Source organism: Lutjanus erythropterus, chromosome 11 (genome assembly GCF_056507025.1).
Source record: "Lutjanus erythropterus isolate fLutEry1 chromosome 11, fLutEry1.hap2, whole genome shotgun sequence".
Lineage (NCBI taxonomy): Eukaryota > Metazoa > Chordata > Actinopteri > Lutjaniformes > Lutjanidae > Lutjanus > Lutjanus erythropterus.
The window spans coordinates 4,155,039-4,181,128 of record NC_139327.1 but is presented as its reverse complement, the minus strand read 5'-3'; the positions used below and the strand labels follow the sequence as shown (position 1 = coordinate 4,181,128).

Sequence of the window (26,090 nt, the reverse complement as noted above, 5' to 3'; positions counted from 1 at the left end):
AGAATCATGCTTAACATTGCCCGAGGGCTAGCAGTTTAAATATGACCTGGGTCATGCATATGAAAAACACATCTGCATTCATTACAGGTTACAGTAGTGAAGCTTTAAGTCAGAGCAGTTCATGCATATGTGCACTCTGCAATTAAATGCTCTGTGATTAATTAAATGAGTACAGTAATTTAAGCATTCCTGTAAACAATCCCATTAGGGGAAATGGAATAACTGAACCTTTGCTCAAAAAAATAATATTTAATAATTTAAACATGTAATTTTTTCCACTGTTGTCTTGTAAATTAGCACTCAAATAACCTCTGACCACATGGGCAGTTTTAGAACAATAATGTATATTTATGACTATGATATCGAGAACATAATTTTAAAAAATGAATCGTCTACATGGTGTAGTTGTGAGGGGTCAATCAGAAACAATTCACTGGTTGAAAAACAAAGCACTCCATGCTATATTTTTGCAATTAGAACAACACTACAAATTCATTACAGTAGCTTATTTCACTGCATATAACTATCATTGTCAGATGATAGTTGTCCGCGAGGCTCATGGATTCAAATGACACACACTAATAAGCGCAGCTTCACGTACTATCTAGCAAATTTCATCCTGACAGGATAGTGGGAGAAATAAAAGTGAGCCTCTCTTTTTCCCTTGTTCAGCACGACGGCAGCTTTGTTCTTAAAATAGTCTGGCTTGTGATTTAAATTCAGTCTGGAGTATTGAGAGCAATGAGACAAGATCAAAGAGGTCTCTTTAGACTCACTTACTGCAGAAGAGAGAGGAGGCGATAGAAGAGAGAAGAGAAAATACAAGTCTCGCTGGATCACACAGGGAAATTGTTCTCTGCACACTTCCAGCAAATCATATTAGATAGAGTCACTGTGGCAACTAGAGAAGATAATCTTTAATGTGCTCTTTAATGAGAGGGAAAATGTTTGTCTCTTGCGATTGAAGCTCTCGCTGTGCAAATTATATCCAAATCAGTTCACCAGCATGGGCTCTTCACTGATGAAAAGTGGCTGAGGGATAGCATTCAATTAGCACATTAGATTGACACAATCAGAACATGTAATGGGTTTTAAGACCTTGGCTACAGGCTCATCACTCAACGACTGTGAATGGCTCCAAAAATGTCATTATTAGCTAATTGAAAGAGGAATATTCCTTTGGTCTCTCCCTATTTGAATAAGAACCTGAGCTGGTTTTATCTACTGTAGCCATCACACACACTGGGAGGTTTGGACAGAATTGTCTACTTTGCTCTCGGGGACTGTAGTCACTGGAGCGTTGGACAATGACAGCTGTTTCAGAAACATCTACAAGAACATTTTCATCACCTAAAATCCACTGAAAACTTTCCCTTACAATGAATTTTATTTGTATATTTTCATATCACATGATAAATACATGTGTTGTTCTCTCCTGTAACTGGAAATGTGTGTCACATTAAACGTGAAATACACTTGTGCATCTTGTTAATGTATCTAATTGTTCCCATAATGCCACTCATCTTTCATTAGGGTCTAATGCTGCAATCAATTGCAAGTCGATAGTTGTAAGTCAGTATTCTTGACTTCCTGCAGCCCAGTGGATCTGGTTGGGAAAACATGGACGCCCACACCAAACTGATATATGGCATGTCTCTGACCTTCATGAGCAAGTACAGCAGCTCATTTAACACATTAGCACAATTTAAAATAGATACAAGGGGTGAGCTAGTAGAATCAAGCACAAATCAACCGAATGGAAATTAGATCTGCAATGATTAACTGAGTAATCATTTTGGTTTGAGTATTTTTTTAAGAAAAAGAAAAATCTTCTTAAATGTGAATATTTTCTGATTTCTTTACTCCTCTCTAACAGGTAAGTGAATATCCTTAGATTGTGGACAAAACAAGATATTTGATGGCGTCATCTTGTACTTTTGGAAAGACTCAACATTTTTCACCAGTTTCTGACATTTTATTGGCAAACAACTATTGATCAATTAATTGAGAAAACAACTGACTGATTAACTGACTATGAAAGTTATTTGGAGCCCTTGTGATTTCACAAGATAAACACTAAATATAGAAAAAGAAATTGATGCAAAGGCAGCCTTATTCTGCAGCCTGTTCACTGTTTGTGCCGCCATATTGCTGTCAGGTGTGTTTATGTAAGCAAACTTCCGCTAGTCTGATCTTGTTGATCTAGTTTTCGATTTTGAATTCCAACTTAAATGCCCGTTCTGTTGCACTATCCTGTGTTAAAGGGTCTTTCCCCCCCATCGTTTCGAGTATAGTGGACTGTAGTATAACAGTCTCTAGTGTGGGTCAAACTCAAACAATGATTCCTACACTTCCAATAATGCAACTGCAATGCAATAACATCATTTCATCAGGGTCTGATGACATCATGTGATTATTTGGACAACTCCCTCCAGAGTCACAGCAGACATTATAAAACTGTTTTGTGCAGTATTCCCAGTAGGATAATGAAGTAAATCTGAGCTATCCTTATAAAACACAGAAGTCACAGATAAACTAACAAATTGAGGCAGGTAGACCAGCAATTCCTGTGGTCTGCAAAAAAGTGACCTATTTAGCCTTCTGAATTCAGTTAGTTTGAAGAGAGCGCTATTTGGCTTGTATAATGGTAGTTTCCCATCAGAAAAGGCAGTCAGACCCAAAAGTGGTGAAAATATTCTAAATATAGCATACACTTAAACTGATATTGATTTTTTTAGGTGGACCTTTTTTTAAATGGCTAAAATATATTTTGTCACTGACCCAGTCCACAGCAGCAAATTGCTTAGCTTCCTGCTGGTACTCCTCTCTGCTTCTCTAAATTTGGGGTGTGCCAACTGGCATCTATTGCAGCCAATACACTGACTATAGATATGTATCTCCCATTTCAGATAATGTGAACTATCCCTTTAAATAAAAGTCTATCTGTATCAGATGACCACTTAGAGAAATATTTTAACTACATAGTCTAAACTCTGCATGAAGTCACCTGTAGAGGTCTACAGCAATTTACATTTCAATTAAAATGACCAACCTCATATCCACCTTCAATATTAACAATTCAATTTAACTTTCTTATTGAATTAGAATACATGCCCATTGAGGTTTGGGTTTTGGCTAATGATAATTAGCTAATGATCAGATTTGATCCTAATCCAAGACTGTGAAACCTCTACAATTATCCTAAAATCTAGCTGAGTGTGTGCAGTCGGAACAGATGTGTACACACGAACAAACAGGAGCACAAACACACTCTGTTTACAGTAACACCAAAGCTCCAGCAATTATGGAGCATCTTCACACGCCTAATTAAGGCTCTTCAACCGTTGTTCTGTCTGTTGTTTTTGTTTTCATCTCTAACATGCAAATTATGCTAATCTGGCAAATTAAACACCTTGTCAAACAAACCTGCACAGATAAAAGACAATTATTTTAGATGACTATATGACTGTGGAATGATGATGATGTGAAGAGACATTTTCATCTCTGCAGTTCATGGTTTGTGCTTTATTACCATCCATTAGTCAAGTGTACATGTGCTGATCAAAAGTAATATGATTATTGATCTAAGAACAGTGCTGCAAATAAAATGAAGATGCTCTCCAAGAGGGAAGCAGAAGAATTATTCCCCGAACAAGTTCAACAGCCTGATCTGTTAGAGTAAGCCACCATTCTGTGTTCAAATAACACTGCAGACCACCTCATGCCCTATAACCCTTGACCCCTATGCAAAACAGGAATGAAGAAACCAGCCTTATTCTCTCCAGAGCAGCCCAGATCACTTCACCTAGCAGGTTGATTAAACAAGTCCCCAGTGGCCATCATAGTCACCTGGATTATTGATCAGAAGGATGTCAGTGCATTTGGTTTTCTAGGTGACAGACAAGAGCCCTTCATGCTAATGCTGTATGATATCAGCTCCTCCACGCCACCCGAGATGATTAACGGCAAGCTGTCAGCACAGTGTAATCAGTGTGAAATCAATGCCTCGCATCTCACCCTCATTTCTTTTTGCATATCCGTCGCTACTTCAAACTTACAGTAAACTTAAGTGCATAACATTAGATTATAGAGGCGTTCAAAGCCTAAAGTCAAAGATCAGGACAAATTTGTAGAATCATCATCATCAGTAGACAAAGTGTCTGCGTGAGAGGTTTATAGATTAAATTGTTTTATATAACATAACAGGTACTTTATATATGCAAGTCTTGCTAGGCAAGTCTCTTGATTTCAGATGAATATAAACTCTCCCTCACTGCACTGCCCACTCAACAGCTGTCAAAGGAGGAGAGAGAAGGATGAATATAGAGTGACACACTGAAAACTAGAGATGTATGTTTCTAGGCTTTTTTTTACATTGAAATTGCAGGAGCAAGTGAAAACTGCAAAAGAGAGTGATTATTTTTGTATAATTGAAAAAATTCAACGCCAACATGTTCCAGGGAGAGCAAAACTGCTCTCTATTCTGGGGGTGTTCCTGAGGAGGTAGTCCAAAAAGAGACCAAATCTTTTTGGAGCCCAAACTTAGTCAAAACAGCAAGCAAAAAATTATAAAAATAAAAGTGCACAGAGCATTGATAAATGTCAACGAGAAGAGACATTTTTTAATGCGATATCGGGATATTTGATATATTGTTACATCCCTACTGAACACAAATATTCCCTGTGCATTCAGTATGACACCCCATATCATGTGACTCACCAGACAAACCCATGTGTATCTTTTCTTCTTTGTCCTCACTGCTACTGTGTGGCTACAATATACTGCATGCTGTTTCAAGGTTTTTAATATAGTTATCTGGACTTCTTTAGTCTCCCCTACAAATGCTGTGGTTCCGTTTAACAGGATTATGACTTGAACACCACTTCAGTTGTGTGAAAATTGCAAGTATTTAGGAGCTTACTTTAAGAAAACAAGCTGTGAGAGCAGAGTTGGAAAGTTTTCAGATAATCAGCTTTGGGTCATTCATGTCAAGCACAAACAATCTTTACATTACAATCTTTTTGCCAACTTGCCATCAAGCGTACGTCAAACTGTGTGCTATTATGTATAAACTCAAGATACTGCATTAAAAATTCATAGTGTCCGTTTAACCCCTGCTGTGACAATAGTGCTTGGAGCGGGGAACGAAAAGCTCATTTCTAGTTTAGATTGAGCGCTCAAGAAGTGAAAACATGCAATTCCTTTCATAACGGCTGAGCATATCAGTGCTTAAATGAACCTCATCATGCCAGCAGCTTTAGCCATCACTATTAATAATATCCACTTTTCATAAAGCTGCTGATTTCTTTTATTTACGCTCAGTCGTCTCTGCTGGCTGCCAGTGGAAAGCGGGCCTGCATAATCACTGCTAATAAATTAAGCCCAATAGAACTGTCACATCTCATTTGGACTCATTTGCACATGATTGTGTTTGTTTATGTTCGGTCTGCTTGAAAAAAAGAAGAAGCTTTGACTGGCAAATCGCTGGAATTAATGAATTTCACTGCTGTCCCTCTCCACCCTCCCTTCCTCCCCACGCTGCATGAGAAATCAAACGCTTTCTCTCTGTTTCCTCTGGCAGAAACTCAACATGGTGGAGTGATCCTGAGTCGAACACAGCTGTCAGACGTCAACAGACATCTTTCTTTGATATGCTCTGTGTGTGTGTGTGTGTGTGTGTGTGTGTGTGTGTGTGTGTGTGTGTGTGTGTGTGTGTGTGTGTGTGTGTGTGTGTGTGTGTGTGGAGGCTTTCTCCTGGATTATTAGTGTGGTGCATGTAATAAAAAGCAATCAACTACCAGGGGAAAATGATTAGGCTGAAGATGATGACAGGCACTGAGCTGAACAGTGAGTGAATGACAGTCGACAGATCGGCAGCTCCTAATCACTCTCCCTTCATTCTGTCTAAGACACGTCCCTATCTGCTGTCCTCATGTAGACAGGCAGTTACAATAATGTCTAATGTGTGATGTTACAAGGTTACAAAACAGAAGTTACATGTTCAGAAATTATATTAGACCTTGAATCAAGTGAATTATATTTTGGGAAACTACATCAGATGTGGCAAAATGGATTCATAGTACAGCTGATGGAGACATAAGAAGACTAGGAGTCTGCAGCATGCATTTGGAGTTAAATGCGAATGTCTGCATATTAACATGACACTAATAATGACAATAGTAAGATGCTGATGTTCAGAAGTTACAATGTCTTCCTCTGTTCTTCTCCTCAAAATGTTTTTCAATGCATTTAGTCACAGTAGCTCTTGATGTCATAACCTACTCAGGCACAAGGTACCAAGCTAGCTCTTTGTATCCCTTGCTCTCTGCAACGCTGTTACACAACATATTGGTCCTTATCGTTCCACATTCCAACTGGATGATGGCCTCGAACCAGCAGGCATCACACTTTGTCCCTGCAGCTAGCAGTGATGAGAGTGTGATCTTTGGGTGCCAGCCACCCTCAGACATATCAGCCAGGTGTTTCTTGTTGCTGGTAGAGTTTAAGGCTAGTACTGCTACTTAAGTGAAGAGTAGCATCACACAATTACAATTACACTTGACTTTGTTACCTTTCTGGAGGAAATGTTCCTACACCAAGCTTTGTTTAGTCCCCTTCATTTTTTACCCCAGATTGCTAGCTAGCAAAGCCCTTTGAGCAGCTTGCATGTGTATGCACACTATAGCTGACATGTATAACCAGTCAAAAATAGTCTCGGTGGTTAACCAATTACCACTGACATCCCTACTCTGGACCAAAGTGGTGGACTGACCGACCAAACAGCATTGGCATCCCTAGAACCACATCACTAGTATGGCTAATAAACTAATACTGTATAATTTGCAATTAATTGTGTAACCACTGTTTTTTCAAAGGCAATAATAATAAATTAATACTGTTATCCTTATAAAGGCACCAAGAATTGAATTACAATGGTTTAACTAACTTTAACTAACTAACACTATTAAATGCCTCACAGCAAGAAGGTTCTGAGTTCGAACCCCCCAGCTGTCTGAGGGGCTGAGGGGTTTGTGGCTGGGGGAGTTTACATGTTCCCCTCGTGTTCATGTGGGTTCTCTCCGGGTACTCCAGCTTCCTCCCACAGTCCAAAGACATGCAGCATAATAAGTTAACTGATAACTCTAAATTGCCTGTAGGTGTAAATGTGAGCATGCGTGGTTGTTTGTCTCTGTGTGTCATCTGTGATGAACTGGCCACTTGTCCAGAGTGTAGCCCACCTCTCGCCCAATGTAAGCTGGGATAGGCTCCAACCCCCCTGCGACACATTAAGGATAAACGGTTCTGGATAATGGATGGATATTAAGTAAGGGTTGCAGACAGGGAAACTTTCTGTAAAGCATTCACACTGATCATATAGATTCATTCTCTCAAAGAAATGACAGAAGTCAAAAAGCTTCCATTTACATTTATCTGGTATTAGGGGTGAATGTTGCTGAGATTTCTACGTGCCTTATTATGCATTATAAATAAGCCACAAAATCAAGTTACACTCAATGTTTAGACTACTTTGAACAAGCCACTAAAAATCTAATATCACACATCCTGTAACTCCATCCTCCTTCAGAACATGTAAGTGAGACAAATATATCTCTACTCCCAAGTTGCTTTTGGGAAACCCGTTGAAGTCTGTCTGGCTTTAGTCGATCAGCCAGTCAGAAGGCCTGACATCAATCACCTTATCTGCTGTCTGGTACTGACCTGAACAGGAAACAGGCCGGCAGGAAGCACTTGTTGGTTGGAGTCCTCATCAATCAGCAGTACACGATCATGATATCTGAGTACATCAGCCCATGTCTCCTCCACGTCCCCACAAATCACTACTCAGAAGTCTGAAAAGGCGAGAATATGAACACCCCTGTGAGTTCATTTATCTGTCCATTGGTCGTGTCTGTCTGCTTCTTTGACACTCAACACATCAAAACACACACAGGTATATTATATAACACATTGTGTTGGTAGAGTGTCATCTGTTTATTTACCAGCTCCATCAAAGGTGCCCTTGAAAGACTCCAAACCCTTTTATCTTATACATTACATACTCTTTACATAACACTAGAGCTGGTTAAAAATACCAGTACTAGTACCAGTACCCTAAACATGATACATTTGATAAATTTTTTTTGCCTACTTCATTCAATACCCATCATGTGGATAGAAGTATTCCTGAAATAATGCTTCTGTATTTTATACCTTTTTTTCAGACTCCAAAGGCATGAAGTTTAAAAAATACTTTCAAATGTTTTGGTGGCATTTTGGCACACTAAACTGCCAACTCCATCAAATAGCCTCTGGTTGACCAATCACACAAAGCATTAGAACGCTTATAGTGATTGGCTGTGAGCAAAACCATACAAATAGTCTTTGTTTTCTAGATCTGGGTACAAAAATGATAGTATGCATGTACCGCTGGCCTGGAGAAGTTTCAGTACTACTTGGTACTGGGTTATTTTGGTTGATAACGATTGGTTGATAAAGATGTGCCAATACCTGGCCCTGGTTAACACATTTAGATTTATAAATGAGACAGACACAGGGCTGCAGAAGTCCTTGCGGAGAGGCTGTGAGTTCAGGGTAAGAATGTAGATTTACCAGAAGCAAGTAAGTAAGGTAAGTAAGTAAGGCAATTTTCATTGCCAGGTGTCACATTTCCTGTTACATGGAATCACATTACTCCTCTTTTGGTCAAGCCAATCCATCTCCCCACACTGAGACAAGCAAACACTTCATGTGGAGCACTACTGGGATTAGTAACTAATGTATACTCAATTTAAAATTGTACACCAACTGTACACCACTGGTTAGAGAAAAAGTAATAACAAGTTACTGCCCAACACTAAAAAGAAAGGTATCAAAAATGTGTCAGTTAATACGATGGAATCTTGTTGTTGAGAAATCTTGTCGTAATGTATGAGTAAAACAGAGATGATGTCATCAAAGTTCATCATTGGCAAAATGTATGACCTGTATAATCTAATATACTGAGAGTTTATGATCTAATTCTGGCTGCAGCTAACAATTATTGTCATAGTCGATTAATCAGTTGATTATTTTCTTGATTAATTGATTAATAGTTGTTTGTTTTAAAACATTAGAAAATGGTGAAAAATGTCAATCAATGTATACCCAAAGCCCAAGATGACTTCCTCAAAATACAGGGTGTCCACAAAGTCTCTTTACAATTTAAAACATTTATTACAAAAGCAATTGATGAGATATGTTAATCAGATTTGTTCTATGTACTCAGTGGTTCTCAAAGTTTTTAATCACCATTGCATTTGTGTATTTCAGGTACCCTGTTGATGAAATGTAAAATTCTTCTGTTCTGTTAAATAAACCCCTAAAAAATGGCTACTCCTCAAGAAAAGGCACAATGTGTATCATGGTTTATTGAAACAAAAGCGGATACACAGACTCAGCGAAACTACAGGATTAAGTATGGAAGGCATCCACCATCATGTCCGTCAATTCGTGCATGGCACAAGAAATTTATGGAGAAAGGGACAGTGTTCAATAAAGGGAGGAGTGGACGACCAAGAACATCTGAGAAAAACATTGATCGCGTAAGACAACCCAGTGATCGTTCTCCTACAATGTCCATCCGTACTGCTGCCAGACAGTTACAGCTACCATGTTCTACCATGTTGAACTTGCGATTGTATGCTTACAAAGTGCAACTCATGGCAAACATGGCAAGAAATCGAGTACCATCTTGATGTGCTTCATGCAACTAATGGTGCCCATATAGAGGTGTATTAAATGAGGCAAAAAAAAAATTCATTATCTACTTTTCATCTTGTAATAATTTCCACAGATTTGTCTATTCATTTGCTTTTGTAATAAATTTGTTAAATTGTAAAGAGACTTTATGGACACCCTGTATATTCAGTTTACTGTCACCGAAGTACAGAAACCAGAAAATAGAGATGCACCGATTTCAACTTTCTTAGTCGATTCAGATTTCCAATTTTTTGAAGGGTCTGACCTACCGATTCCGATTTTGGCCAATTCCAATTTTCAGTCTTTCTAAGAACTGAAATTGACAGCATTCACAAACATTTTTGCAAATTTTCTTGCAAAAAATTTAATTGGATGTGCATAATAAGACACTGACTATTAAATATTAATTAAATACTATTTAAATTTTCTGCAAAGTACTCCAGGTTACAACCAGGCCTTATTATAGTTTTATATTAAGATTATGAATCAGGTGAACGTGATTTCATGGGACGGGATTTCATGTGATCTCCTGTGGTAAGATGTAAACAAATCAGAGACTGACGTGGTGCAACAGTTTGCTGCAGTAAAACTTTGCCATGAAAAAAAAAAAACGCAGAAGTTAAACAACTCTGGATGAGAAAATGTTTGAGACACATCAACACAGGTTGTTTGTTCTTCAGCCAGAACAGGAGGTGAGATTTGTCAGTCTGTGAACAGCAGTCTGCTGCTGGCTAACATTAGCCTGAAGAGCTCCAAAGTTTACAGCTGTTCTGTGACATTGTCAGCTGCTCTGTCTCGTTGTAGACTGTCAGTCTTCTCTTTATCCTGCTCTTGGAATCTGTCACTAACATCAACTTCAAGCAAACGTGTCTGAGTGTGTAGCTGTTATCAGCGCTGTGTTGATATCACGGTCAGTTTGTCTGCTGCACACATGACGTGACCATCGTGCAGAACACATGTGTGACAATGACTGGCACAGAATTGGATTTGTGACGCTGACCGGCCAGTCACTGGTCAGGGCCTGTCACATGAAAACCGGCCTGATTCCAAGCATTGCTGATTAATCGGTGCAAATCTACCAGAAAATATTCACATTTAAGATGCTGACATCAGAGAATTTTGACTTTTTTCTTCAAAAATTACTCAAAATGATTAGCTGATTACCAAAATAGCTGTAGATTAAATCAATAATCGATGAATTGTTGCAGCTCTAAATTTAATCATGTAATTATGTTATAATAATGAAATACATTACATTAACATAGGCTTTGCTATACAAATACTTTAAAGGTGACAACAGCTGCTGAATTTATATTTCTTCTGGCTCCATCTCTTGCCTGTAGTTACCGATGTCACATCTCTCCAAAAATGTAATACTTCCACCATCAAGAGTGTGGAAAAAACATCCATCTGGGAACGAAGCCTGCAGCAACCCACCCATCCACACTGCTTATCAAACTATTCAGTTAGGACACAAACTGAAGTGACATACTGTTGTTCTGCTTACTCTGAGAGAAAGAGGCTTCAGCTGTACAAATAAATAATGTAATCCCTCACAAGGTGAGGCATGTTTCCTGCCTAATCAACACGACTTCCTTTGATAGCTGACTGTGTCAACATCCTTGCCCCTCACTATATGTCTCGCTCGGCTGCTACATCTTCCTACGCAACACCTTTCCGACGCAGCACGGTAGAGACAGAGAGGATGAGATTAAAGGGGCTAGGAGAAAGAGGAAGCAGTGTTTTCCCTCAAAGGTAGGAAAGCTGTGTTAATGAGCAGAGGCCCGACAGAAGAATCTAATTAGGATGTTGAAACTTCTGTAGCTTGTATCCCTCCATTCCTGCCTTGCTTCTCCTTTGTCTTGCTGCCTGCCGGGTTGCCACACTGTGTGTAACATTTTAGAACATCAATAAGTCATTACCCAGTCATTTTCAGGCAACACAGGAGTTTCTGTAAATAAACTAAAAGACTGACCATAAGACTGGCAGCCTGGGGTCACATGACTTCATCGGAAAGCAATGTTACTTCCCTAGACTGGTCTGTAAAACTAATGGGGGAGCATATTGACAAAGAAAGGATTTCCTGTGGCATTCTGTGGTGCACTGTGGTGGTAACGTTCTACTGCTGAAGGTGCTCCTGTGAGTGACCGGCAAATTGTGGAGAGAGTGAGAGCCATTGTCCACGATGCTCCACAGTTTGCTCAGCATCTTTCTCTCTGACACCACAAAATAATCAAGCTCCACCCTCTGGACAGAGCCAGCCTCCCTGATGAGCTTGTTGATTCTGTCCTCACCCCGCTGCCCAAGCACATGACAGCAAAGAAAACAGATCTCCCTACAACAGACTGGGAAAATATCCTAATGATGGTACTGCTGACATTAAATGACCAGATCCTCAGCAGAAAGTCGACTCTGGCCCTCCTTATACACAGCCTCAGTGTTCTTTACCGAGTTGTTGTAAATTCACTCCCTGTTTCACACCCTCTTTGTCCTTAGCTCTGAAGACCCTCTTTGTGTCATTGAAGAGGACCTTGATGTCGCTGGTTGCCCAGGGTTTGTTCGTGGGAAAACAGCGTACAGTCTCTGTTGGAACAACATTATCCAAACAGAAGTGGATGTACCCTGTTATACAATCTGTGAGTTCATCAATGTCCTCTGCATGTGAATTACAAAGCACATGCAGTCTCTCGCTTCAAGGCAGCCCTGCAGAGCCTCACTGTTCTCCTGTGACCATCTCCTAGCAGTCCTAGTAGTCACAGGCTGCCACTGGACTACAGCCACATACAGGGTCCATCAGGAGATTATACATAGCCAAGAAACACCTCCAACATTAACATATCCAGGGAACAAAATCAGCCCCAGCCACCAGCCAAATGCTGGTAAAATATGCAAGTGGCTGGTACATTTGCTTCACACAGCCAAAATAATGGTAATCTATTGTGTTCCTGTTACAGTTTGAACACTGACTAGCCATTTGGCGAGTGGACAATAAATAAATAAATAAATGCACACTGAGCTTACCCCATCAGAATGCTTTCATAAAGGGCTGCTATTGAATCCACTCCTTCTTGCAATTCAAAACAAAAAGATAAATGCCAAGGAGGGGGCGTTAGACAACAAAGAACACTGTCTGTCTGTGGCAGAAAGCACCAGGAAATAGGATGTTAAATTGGAAAGACCCAAAAAAAAAGCTCACTGTTAAACCTTGATATGATCAGACTCTACCCCCCAAAAAAGGAGGGCTAAGGCCAGTGCGTATCGGTCCTTTTTTTTTTTGTGAGATAAATGCAGAGACAATGGCAATGACTGTAAATTCTGTACTGTGTGAGTAGGCCCATATAGGGATGTGTATCCTACTCCATCTGATTGATGATACACATGTAGTCAACCTGACATTATTGCTAACTAAGCATGTGTTGTTTCTAAACAACATGGACTCCAAGTACCACCTCCTGTAATAATGGAGCACTTGTTCTGACTCTGTTATAACAAATCTCTACTCATGTTCAGGTAAGTTGCCTTTAATATCATATCAGAACACACTAAGCTAAAAGAGAAGAACAGGAAATATTGATCCAATTTAGTGGTGGGTAACAGGATATTGCGTTTTGTTGAATTTGTGACTTGTGCCAAAAGCCCGGTAGCACTGTGTGTATCGATCTGTCTGGCTGTAAAGGTACCTCAGAATCAGAGCAGAGTTTGTAAAGACATGACCTGGCAGATAGATCCATCTTGTCTGCCTTGAAATGAAGTCAGTTTGATTTGAGGTTCCTCCTGCTCTAATTTCAACAAGCTTACAGAGGGTCATAACTTTCTTTCTTCTCCCTCTTTCTTTTTTCTCTGCACGTGTGCTTGTGAGCGTGCGCAGATGGTTGAGAGAACTCTTTTGGCAGGCCCGATCTTCTCTTGCACCCATCTGTTCGGCACTGTCATTCCCTTTGAACTGAGCCCTGGGAAAGATCAGTGACACTTCTTTGGGGAAAGCTTTAGGAAACCCTCTTTGCATGAGTAAATGCTAATGCTTCGCTGTACTTAAGACTTATGAGCAGAGGGGGACCTGTCGCCACACAAGAAAAGAGCCAATTAAGGCGTATCCTCGAGAGTAGTGGGGCTGGAAACTGCAGGACGCAGGGCTGTCATGCTTGGTTGAGGCTTTTAGAGCACGGTTTGGCACGAGTTGTGGTGGCAACACTGGGAGAGTGACTGAGTGGAGGGACGGGAGAGAAATGGGAGTGCTTGAATATTGGCCACTGTCAGTGAATTGTCATTGAACCAAGAAATGTTTCTACAACTACGCATTGTCCCTCAGTGTCTGGGTGGCCAAGCACCTTTTGATTGATCCGATATATAAAATAAGTGCACAGTCTGACTGGTCAATCAGATAGAAGAACAAATTAACTTGTCCACAGTTTAGGAAACAACAAGCAGAATCAAAATCATTAAGATCTTTATTGTCATTATACTCAGGTACAATGAAATTATGAATGGCTTCTTTCTGTGCATCAGAAAAAACATAAATGTATTTTAAAAAATCTAAAAATATACAACCTAAATAAAAGTAGAAACAGACAAAAACAGTAATAGCAGTTTTAGAATAGATTAAGCATTCAAGGGATAAAAGCACAGCTAAACTGAAAATCAACTGTGAATCTAACAGAGCAAAATAGAAAAAAATCCATGTTGACAACTCATGACAAGCATGGTTGGACAACCAACCAAGCAACTGCCAAGAGGACCTAGAACCCAGGTTCACTGAGTATCAGTTGTCTTAAATAATTTGAGTAAATTGCAGATTTCTTAGAGAATATATACCACTTAAGTGCCATGAGAATGGGTAATCATGAGACCCTGTCTTGAAGAGAGGCCTGTGTGTGAATTTCATAGCTTTTCTTATTTGACAATATGTTGTGCTAACTGGCTGTAAGACCTGCCATTGTTGCATTAGCGAGGGGATCCACCGCATCACAACAAATCCTCCTGATGTATCCCTAAGCTGCATCAACAAATGACGTGTGACGCATGACTCCATATGACAAAGTGTCCACAGGAAGAGTGTGTGAGAGACACAGGAGTAAAATGTGGTTTTTAGAAATCACAAAAATGTGTCAGAGACACAAATACCAGGCAAAAATGTATTACCACCAGTTCTGACAAAAAACACTGTACCATAAAAACTGCCATATGGCAGTTTTTATGGTACAGTGTTTTTTGGGTTAACCCTAACCCATATTCAGAAATGATGATGACAGTCAAAAGCACATCTATAACTTTGCAAGCATAAGTAATACTGCAAATTTGTCCAACAACCTCTAAGGTCACAAAAAGATAGCTATGAAGAAAGATATGCTTCTGTTCAAGACTGCAAAACAACACCAATATTTTGGTAGAAAAACTGCTACTCATTGTCTTCCTGCAACTGTTTTTAATATTGTGCTACCTGTTGTGTTATAAAGTCACATTAGGTGTGAGCAGCAATTGAGGCAGAAAAGTGAAAAATACATCATTAGGAAGCCACAACAGATTTCATGATGTGCATGACAGTGTTTTCCTTCACCACATACAGACTGTGTGGATCTTTAAGGATCACACAGAACTCTTGATAACTGCTGGAGTTTGTAGCCAGAAAAGGTTTGCATAACACTGTGAAAATAGTTTCCCCTTTACTGGTCAAGGCTACTGTGAAGCACAGCCTCATTCGAGCTGCAGAAAATATTTTTTTGCAAAAAAAAAAAATGGTATCCCCAAATTCATGGATGATGGGCAGCATCCAAATTTTGAGCAAAAGCACCTGGTGCTCACTGGGTGAATATTCCTAAATGTTGTGTTTAATCAAATCACCATTAATTGATTAACCAAAAACCTGGGGCCAAGTAGTATAATACCAGCATTGGGGTGCTGATTGAATTGCGGGTGCCTCAGTAAATAATATTACACAATGAGAATTGCAATGCATAGAAGGCAGTGGGTACGAGTCTGTAGAGGTCACTGGGGGCCCAACAACAAACTTGCCTTGCAGGCCCCTAAAAGACATTAATAGCCATGATGAAAGTATCTTTTTCTTGTTAAGTTAGAAAGTATGAAGGTAATGATACACCTGAGCAGACTGTGATCATGTGTAATCACAGATATTATTCACAGGCAAACATCACCACCCTGTGGCCAAGGACAGTTTCACTCAGCTAAAAAGAAGGTGCATGATCCTGCATAGAGTGGTTCCCTTGCATTGCGTCTCTATATTAACAGTGACTAATAATATTGCTGTGTAAGATCACATTAGGTAGAATATGTGATCATTCTCTATATTGCTCTATAAGACTTAGTGCAAGCAGCTCCTGAAGCTTTCTGTGTATTTATAATATCAATTCTAATGTGCTGTGGACTACTGTTTTAGTGTGTGTGGGCTGTCGTCTGTGTGTGTGAAGGGGGCAGAGGAAGTTAAGGTCAACTCAGGCCTAACTTTAAATTGATGAGACCCTTTGGTGCTTTCCCATCAGCTGAGAGCCTTCGAGACGTCTGCAGCTATGAATCAGTGCCATCGACACGACCATTTGACAAGAAATGAGACGTAGCTTAATGATGGTCTGGCAACGTTTAATGGCTAGTGGAGACACACTACTAAAAGATGGTTTAAACGATGACTCATTTTATGTGTCTGAAAAGCGCTCATCTGCTGCCTTAAGTGGAATGTGTTTAACAACGCTAATACATTCCTGTGATCTGGGAGATGAATTCAACTATTGATTTTTTCTTCCTCGCCTCCCTCAGTTTAATCACAGGCTGGGCCACCAGAAAGCACCCAGACACATTGTGCAGCACTTCTCATTCATTCAGACACTAGTCTGTACATTGATTCACCGCATGCTTTGGATTAGCCAACTCATTAGTCAACAGTATTAGAGATTTACAGCTATTTGGAATATTACATGGATGGTTGGGGATTTAATGGGGATCCCATTGTATCTGAGGGAACAGGAGATTGAAAGATATGGTTTGGTAAGTCAGAGTAAAATGTGCCTCCGTCTCTTTTCTTTAGCTCATACTATGCTTCTTGAAGCACTTCAGTCTTCACATATTTCATGCCATAGCAATCTTGCACATAATTGAGGTTCTGATCTTTGATCTGTGTGTGGAGGCCCATGTCATGTGTAATGCTGTTGGTGCTAATGCTACTGTAGGAGAGGAAGTACACCTTCCTCAAAGCCACAAATTATTAAGCTTTTAAAGCATCTCTTTTCGCTGAAACAACTTGTAAACCTGCTGCCAGTCGAATAAGATGTAATGAATTTTCCTATAAACAGCTACAGCCATCTTGGGATTGGTTTAATTATAACACATTCTCTTTGTGGTCCATCTGGGTAAATCACAACTCTCTCTCATCTCATTATAATACCATGTGAAGCCTTTAAATGTCCCAAAACTAAAAGCACTGATCTGCTGTGATGATTCCTTTAGGAGAACAAAAGATCTGAGGAGACATGGAGAGCAATTTCACTGTCATGCTCATCAAAATACTGAAAAGTGCTTAAAGATAGTGTAGCTAAAAACAACAGTTGTGATGTTTGTATATTTATTTGGAATGAGCATTTTAATGTTTCACTATATTAATAGTAATAATAGCCTGTTTCATGATCTCAGCCAATACGATGACCAAATAGCAGAATATGGCAGAAATGTTACATAATATAGTATAATCAGCTGAAAATAATAATTGTGGTGTTGCTGTAACATATATAGATATATAGCTGGGCTGTTCCTGGCAGTTCATTTCAATTAAGTTGATTAAACAGAAATTTTCATTTAGACTAGTCGACTAGTCTAAAAGTAAGAAAACACAGCTGTTTAATCTGTTAAAGCTGTTAATCTAATTTTCCCCGCTGAACTATGTGGCACTTTGCACCGTGCATTAAAGACATTTCTAATTATCTTTCACAATATGACAACAAGTCACTAAAAGCATCAACTTTTTAGACTGAGCAGGAACACAGCGTCTGCAGGTAAACAAATTTGGGGCAATCAGTCAGTTATGAAAGAATTCAACAATGCATAACTTCAAATGTGAAATTAACTTCTGTTCTGTGGATATCACATCTGCAGGACACTGAGGTCCAACTCTTTATACGGTATATACTTTCATGGCATTTATAACTATTTGCATGGTCCATAAAAGTCAAATGGAGAATCAGGCCCGTTGAAGCATCACATCAAACTATACCAAATAATTTTTCCCAGTAGGATGTCCCTGTTTTTCTTTTTTTTTTGTTCTTTTTTTAAACAGCTGTGTTGCACTTAGAGGTGTGCATCTCACTGACTGAGACCAATCTGATGAACATCTCAATACATGTTCAACAATACGGTGCATCTTAGAAAATTTTAAATAGCTAACAATTCGGTACGTTACAATTTAGCCCTGTCACAATGCAATAAGATATGATACAATATGATACAATGCACTGTGTAAATCTTTACAATTTGTGTAGGGTACTATTAGTTGCAAGATGAAACCCTGACAGTTTCACTAAATCCAGTAACAGGACAGACACTGGACAGACATGTTATTATGAGTTTCATGTGTGAATGAGATACTGTAGCCTAATCTGTGAACAAAACTTTGCAGTAAAATTATATGCTACTCTGTTTCATATAAAGAGTGCTGTGGTTTTGATTGAACGTTGTTGTGTGGAGGAACTGTGATGCTCCATGTAACCTGTTCTCCCAGTAACATAACGTCTCTGTGGGCTGGGAGACTTGTGGCTCTTTACACTGCTGTCCGTCATGTTTTGCAGAAATGATTTGTAGTAGTCAAAACTTATTTGACATGAAAGTTTGGTGGTGTGGCGCTGTGCAGCTTCAGTTTTTTCGCTGTCTGTTTTGCGGAAATGAAGAGAGACAGGAGAGGGAGAGGGGAGCGCTTGTTTCAAGTGAGCGAGGCAGCAGACGTCCAGCGAGAGCGGTGCAGGCAGAGGCAGGGAGAGAGAGACAAACGGAGGAAAGATACAGCGACAGTTCATTGATGCCCAAAATGTTAAACTTTAAACTTTTTAGCGATATACACCATCCGAATCGATGTACTCACATTTTGTACATTGAAGACTGATGCATCACATGTGTGAGTGAATCATTATACCCCTTGTTGCATTGAATGCTTGTCTTGAGGTGTTTAGTCCATCAGCAGGATAGTTTCAGCTCCTTTCCCCTCAATAAGCCAGTGTTAATAATTTAACCAACTAGTATTTCTGGTGCTGAATGGTGAGGGTGGTGACGTTTAATCGATTAGATGACTAACTGCCCACATCCCTAATTACAGAGGGTGCAGATTTGTACAATCTTCCTGCCTGGCTGTTTTTCTTACCAAATTCCAAAAAGTTATCATTTCTTCATCAGGCAACAGGACCTCTGACACACTGGAGCACTTTCTTATGTCCTCATCGAATTAAGAACAATTTAAAACAAAAACTCGCACAGGCATATACTGTAACTGAGGCCTAATTCAATCGGGCTATCTAACATGGCCACAAAGCGTTTTAGTGCTGAACACCCCTCCACAAGACCATTCGTCAAAAGGACAAAGTGCTCTTTGATTAAAACTGCTGTGAGCAATGCATTACAGCTGACAAATGGCCTCCCACTTATCCCACTGCACCAGCACTATGATAAAGCTCCATCCTCACACCACACCTAATAGGAGCCACTGTCACCTTATAGAGATCCAATTTAACACGTAACATGTGCTGTAAATTGAATGATGATGGCTTTCTAATGGGCGCACAGTCACCCCGGCCACTGTGATGCTCGCTGTGTCTGTTTGTTGTTTTAGTGTAGGATTAGTTGCTTTTAGGAAGTGGTTTGTTGAATCAAACTCTCACCTTTGGGTATCTGCAGACAAAGATGGATTTTTTTTCCATGTGTCACTGATACAAAAATACAAAAAGAAAACCATGCATGGATATTTTTAATATTTTTGTGTTTTCTGTCTATTGACAGACCCTCTTGTCCTAACTGTTTGACATTTGCAGATTTGCCAGCAAAAGTGGAGGAGGCTGGTGGAGAGCTGACAGCTGGAGGCTGATTGCTGATGACTGGCTGATCGCTACAACCCCTGCATCTCCATAATCTCCAAATACACACACATGCTGACACACACACATACACCCTTCCCATCACTCTGTCACTGCTCCCCATGAAGCACTCTCAGAAACACATTACCAATCACAACCTCTAAAAACAACAAAACCTCTATTCTCTGCTGAAGGACCTGTAACACACAGCGTGGCCAACAAAAAACACATCCTGGTTCAGTATTTCAACCTTTTTGTATTTAAACTGAATAAATCAGAGAGAAGAGCAGTGAAAAGCAGCACTGATGCAACACCTTTGGCGCTCGGCAACAACAGAAAGTCAATTGCCAATCTGGGATCAATGTGCTTAAAACCCGACTGGGCTTTAGTTGATCTAATTCTGTGAAGAAGTGAAGAGGTGATGGTGACTGTAGATTTGACTGAAGCAATTTTTCTGCCTGTGGGTGATGGACAGGTTTGAAAAAAAAGCAAATCAATACAGCATAAGAGCCTCAGCACTAAAACTTTTATCAAAAACACAGGGGCCCAGTGAAGCAAAGGTGAGTGAGCTAAGCTTTAGATATGGGCTTACTGCAATCAGTACAGGTGGAGAGGAAGTTCCAAACACACACACATTCGAGCAGCTTTTAACTTCAGGTATCTAGTTTGTAAGACACACTGATAAGACGACCAGCAGATTAAGACTTTGGTTTCTTTGGTAGCATGTAATATTCTATTCTATTCATTTTCCAAGAATAGCAAAAAAAAAAGTGTAAAAACCATACAATAGATTAAGAGATTAAGATGGCCCATTAATAATACAGTGAAGGAATTAAACAATGCATACGTTTCATGCATACCTTCTGCAGTTAGGATATCTGCAGGATGCAGGCTCTTTACACAGTATATACTTTAATGGCGTCTACAATCATCTGTATGGTCCATAAAAGTCAAATGGAGTCTGAGACCAGTTGAAACATCATACAAAACAATACCAGATCATTTTCTCAGTAAGATGTCCCTAAAATGTTTACAGCTGTGCTGCACTGAAGGCTTTTACTTGTCTGGAGGTGTTTCTTCCATCAGCAGGCTTGTTTTCCAACTTCTTTACCCTCAATAAGCACTTTAAGTGACTACTGCTGGCAGCCGTTGTCAGAGATGCAATAAATGCCAAATGAAAAATTAAACCATAGAAATCTCAACGAGAGGACCAAATGAACACATTATATAAAAGCTAAAACATCATCACCCAGACACACGAACACGTTTGTACCTATAGACTGTAATACAAACACAATAGCACATTTGTTTGTGCCCACAAAAAGGGTTCAAATCTTGAATTCTCTAAAGGACCGGACCAGTTTCTGATGGAGACGGCATCAGTGAAAAGACTGAGAGTACATTTCTCTTTCGCTCTCTCTCTGATCTCAGTGAGCGGGGCCTCAGGTGAAGACAGCTGTCACCCTGATCTACAGCCCCCGGCAGCCTCAGTAATGTAGGCCAAATTGCCTGAGTCGCTGGAAATGATGCAGTCATTGTGGAGGAAATTGGAAATCAATTCTTGCCATCACTGAACATAACTCCTTTTTTTAGCAGAGCAAGGGCTCAAACGTATTTGTGTTGGCCCCGACAGCTCCGACAAAGATACCACTGTGTACGAAAATGGAAGCGGACAGGAGCAAGATAAAGAAATGAGAAAGGAAACAGCTGGGGGGGAAAGAAAAGCAACTCTGGTAGTTTAAACCAAATCCTTGTGTACATTCAGGATGCATAAAATTTGACACATCATACATTATGATGAATGATGATGATAATGAATTGCAATGCCTTTGAGGTTATACATTCTGAACAATCTCTAAGCAACATTTGACCCCTGGAATACTAATCTATAAATATAGAATCAGTGAAACAATGAGGATTCCTCCATTGCTCTGCTAGTCTGTCCTCGGGGTAAAGAGTGCTCATTAAACAGATTTCTCACCAGTAATTCTAAGTAGTTCTCAGTAATGAGTTTTCTTAACAGATTTGCAGAATGCTCTTAGCAAAACCAGATTTAGTTTCCTGGAGCTCATCTCGACATTGTTTATGACTCTGTTTATTTCTTCAAGGAGACTTTCGCTGTCCCAGGAAGATAGTGAAGTTAAAGGCAATAATAGTGCATTAAAGAATCGTAAATAAGGAACTCTTTTGTGGACAAAGTGTTGATATAGTGCATGCAACTCATGTAGGTCATAGCATGAGGCAAGACACAGTACTTTGCTTCTGCATGCTGAGCACTTCATAACGATGATCCCAAGGGTGCCTGGGCTCAATAAGAAGCAATCAGCAACAGCGACACACCCTCTCCAGCTCTCCTCCATCTTCCCACAAGGCACTGCTCCAAGTCAGCCCCCATCCATTATGCATCAAAACCCGTGCTACAAATCTCCTCAAATAGAACAGAGTGTCAGGTATGATAAAGAACAATCGACCAAGGGGAGGGAATCAAAGCGCCAAAATTCCCAGGATGAAAAATATTCCACTTTGCTCTCCGATGTCGTTCTTTGTTTTTCTTTGTTTGTGTTGTTATTCGAGTTGTATGTTCATGTCTCTCGTGGGATGCTTGCCGAGACGCAAGTCATCCGTCATCCTAATTGGTTGTGTTTAGAGAGCAACTGTTGTGTTTGATAGAGAAGCTTTTCCACTCCTTCTGGTCAAAACAAAGCTGCGGTTCTGCTATCAAAGATGGATGGCTATGTAAATAGAAGTAGCCACAGATGTGATTATCCCAGCCTTGTCTGTTCATCTGAAAGTTTTTTGCCTCAGTGTGTTCAGCTGTTGTAATCTCCCGTCCTTCATCTTTATATGCCTGGAGCACAGTCAGACTGAGCTGGGTGGAAGCCAGAAGCCGCTGCGTCTGGTTTTAATGAGATTACATTAGTTAAGATGTAACTACGTGTGTTAAGATACGAGAAAAACTCACAGGGTGGCTGCCACTCAACAGTTCCAGTCCCTTTTTAAGATACAACGATAATAAATAATAACATGAAATGCATTTTTGACACAAACTGGGATTTGAGGAGGAAAAACTTAACACAAACATAATGACTTGCAAAAAAACACAAAATAGAAGAAAACTAAACACAGGATATTATGTTTAACTCGCAAAAGTGGATTTCAAGAAGTTTAGAAAGTCAACCGGTAGCCAATAAACAAAAACACACTGTGGTTCCCATCACAAGAAAAAAGGTAGATGCCACACAAATGATGTCCTGTGTCAGCTCATTTGAGCCTGCAAAAAAGAAAACAATGTCTAATGAAAATATAATTAGTTTATGATACGTAAATAAATACATTGCTTTTAAGGGAACAAAACAACAACTAAATATGTTTTTTTTGGGAAGCAAAGGGAAAACAGACTTTGTGTGAGATTCAATTGAAATTGGAATAATCAAGGAAAATGTCATATAATGTGAGTTGTGTGACGTTCTTAAACTGCTTTCTAGCAACTCTTTGAGGCAGACTATATTATCAGGGTTTACAGCGAAGGGCAAAGCCAGCCCCTGGTGATATATTGGACAGCAGGGAACTATGGGAAATCCGTCTCTGTCAATCTACTACTTAACATGGTAACAGTATTGCTTATAACGGCCCATTTTTCACTCCATCTAATCTCCTCACATCTTCCATTTCCTCCCACCCTCTCCTGTCAGATGGACATTTAATGGCACTGACCAACCATTACTCATATTAATGTGTATTATCCGAGAAATCACATCACTTTTTACAACCTGACTCTGACTCTCATTTGGTCATTAAAATTTTAGATTCACGCAGTTTTTGGAAATGTTCCATAAAAAGTTCACCAACTTCTCTTAACTTAGAACACAGTGAGGCCTTGGTGGAAGTTACAACAATGTGGAATAACCAAGCCAACCAAGTAACCAAGACTGTTCTCACCAGAAAAGCGATTTGGTCATTTTATGACATGGCCTCTGTATATTTAAATTTGGAAATTTGGAAGTAGCATAAAATTACACTGCTAAATCAGAGACCGTAGCTTGCATTCTCTCTCTTACCAACAGTCAGATGTTGACTTCTTTTAAGCATGACTACAGTAAATTGCTGACCTTAACAAGTAGTTAATCATAGAGGCGGCAGATCAGAAAATGTTCATACATTCATGAGTTTTGGGCGATATCAAGGTAGATTTTAGAAATCTGTCAAACTCTACTAAAGCCTGCAAGGGCTGTGATTGATGATTGTTTCATTACCAATTAACCTGTTGATTATTTTCTTGATTTATTGATTAGTTGTTTGGTCCATAAAATGTCTGAAAATAGAGGAAAAAGTTGATGTCTGTTTCTCAAAGCCCAGGGTGACGTCCTCAAATGTCTTGTTTTGTCCACAACTCAAAGCTATTCAGTTTACTGTCATAGAGGACTAAATGCACCACAAAATAATTCACATTTGAGGAGCTGAAATCAGAGAATGTGGACATTTTTTCTTATAAAATGATGAAAAATGATTAATTGATAATCAAAATAGTTGGCAGTTAATGTAATGGTTGATTAATAAATGATTAGTCATTGCAGCTGTAAATTCAAACATGCTTTTTTTTATTTTCATACTCTTCTGATAAAGAAATTCCTGGAATTTAACCCTGTCACATTTAATTATATAAGTTCTCTTTTTGATCAGATTTTTTTTTTCGTATGTGTGACTGGTAGCAGGGCATTGAAAACACTTCATTTCTTTACACTGTCACTGACACGTAGAGGAACAGTGGTGGCCCTCATTAGAGCATTGCACACATGGAAAGCAGAACATCTGGACACCCACAGCAGCTCAGTTGGCTCGGTGTGGCAGGTGTGTATGAAAATGCATATATAAAATGCACAGAGAGGTTTAAGTCACATTTAAGGATCAAGCCCTGACTGTACCTCCCACCCACCATCACACACACATACATACACTCACCTCACTGCTGATGCTACCTCTCCAGGCCGTCCATCTGCTTGGCCTTCACCGCAGCTGCAGCCAGGAGCCGCAGCAGCAGCATATGTCAGTGTTTGGATTGGAGAGCTGTGTTGAGCTCTCTGGCTCAGCCTTTCATCTGGTCCTTTGATGGGCCTCGCTGGCTCTGCAGCTGTGGATGAGAAGGTGAACAGCACACATTTGTTAAAGCACACACTTCAAAATGCAAAAAATGAATTGTCATTAAGCCTCATATTTGGTCTTGTGTTAAAAGGAAATCAAATACATGATTCCACCTCTTTCAATTATACTTGGCCCAGTAATTCTCTAGTAACATATGGCAGTTCAGTCCACTTGTTTTCTTGATAATATGCAAGAATGCTCTTGGAAGTAGTTGATTTACATCGGAAACATAGTCAAGTTATATCCAGAATATTTCAATGACTACTGGCCATGCTGCCACAAAAAACAAAATATGATGCAAAAGGATTCTGGAGACCCTCCAACCTTACATTTCAGTTCAAAACGTCTCTGCTTCCAATACCATGATCATGATAATGCATTGTATACCTTTTTCACAACAGCCATTTTGTCATGACATAGCATGGTCAATGTGATGACCAAGGCCACACAAATGGACAGTTGAGGGTAAAACCATGCACACTCACCTCACTTCTTTGTTCAATGCACAGGTTAGTTTAATTTGCAGTCAACCACACCCCAAACAATTCAGGTCCACACAGTTTATTTGAGTTTTAATTTCTTTATTTTCCTTTAGCTTTACACTGTTTAAATGGAGTGCACACATTTTCACACTGTAAGGTTAGATTTAGTAATTTTCTGTTGCATTAATCATTTTTCATTGTCTTTTTTTGAGTTACCATGCTGGTGGGGGTGGTTTCCTCCTGGACGGGCAAAAGGTGTGGGACAGGAGTGGAACCTGTTAAATCCTGTGGCCAGCTCATCAGGCCGTACCATCTGCAGCCGTGTCAGAGGGGGGTTTTGGGTTTAGTTTGTTTTTTCTCTGTATTAGTTTTAGTAGATACCATTTTGTTTTCCCCTTTTTGTGTTAGTTGGTTTGGCCAAGCCGGTATATATGTTCCCTCACATTTCATTTTGTTAGGTCAGTTTGTTCAGTTAACACAGTTTTGTTGCTGTCATTTTTGAGTATAGTTGTATTTTGTTGACCTCTTTTATAGACCTAATTATTAAGTTCTTGATTATTATTGTTTGGCATTATTTTTTTTGGGTAAATAAAAACCCTCTTTTCAGCAAATTTCTGTTTTCCTCATTGCCTCACTGCTTGGTCCCCGACAGTCAACATGGTCAAGATTAACTCT

At 39.6% G+C, this 26,090-nt stretch overlaps 1 long non-coding RNA gene across 1 annotated transcript in view; it reads right to left on the bottom strand.

The window, feature by feature from the left end:
- Positions 1-24,918, bottom strand: part of LOC146318559 (uncharacterized) — a 35,862-nt gene extending 10,944 nt beyond the window's left edge. The window contains exons 1-2 of the long non-coding RNA XR_014771590.1: positions 24,754-24,918; positions 7,721-7,851 (exon numbers count right to left, since the gene is read on the bottom strand). This is a non-coding gene — a long non-coding RNA (uncharacterized LOC146318559). The remainder of the gene's footprint in view (positions 1-7,720; positions 7,852-24,753) is intronic.
- Between the last annotated feature and the right edge of the window lie 1,172 nt (positions 24,919-26,090).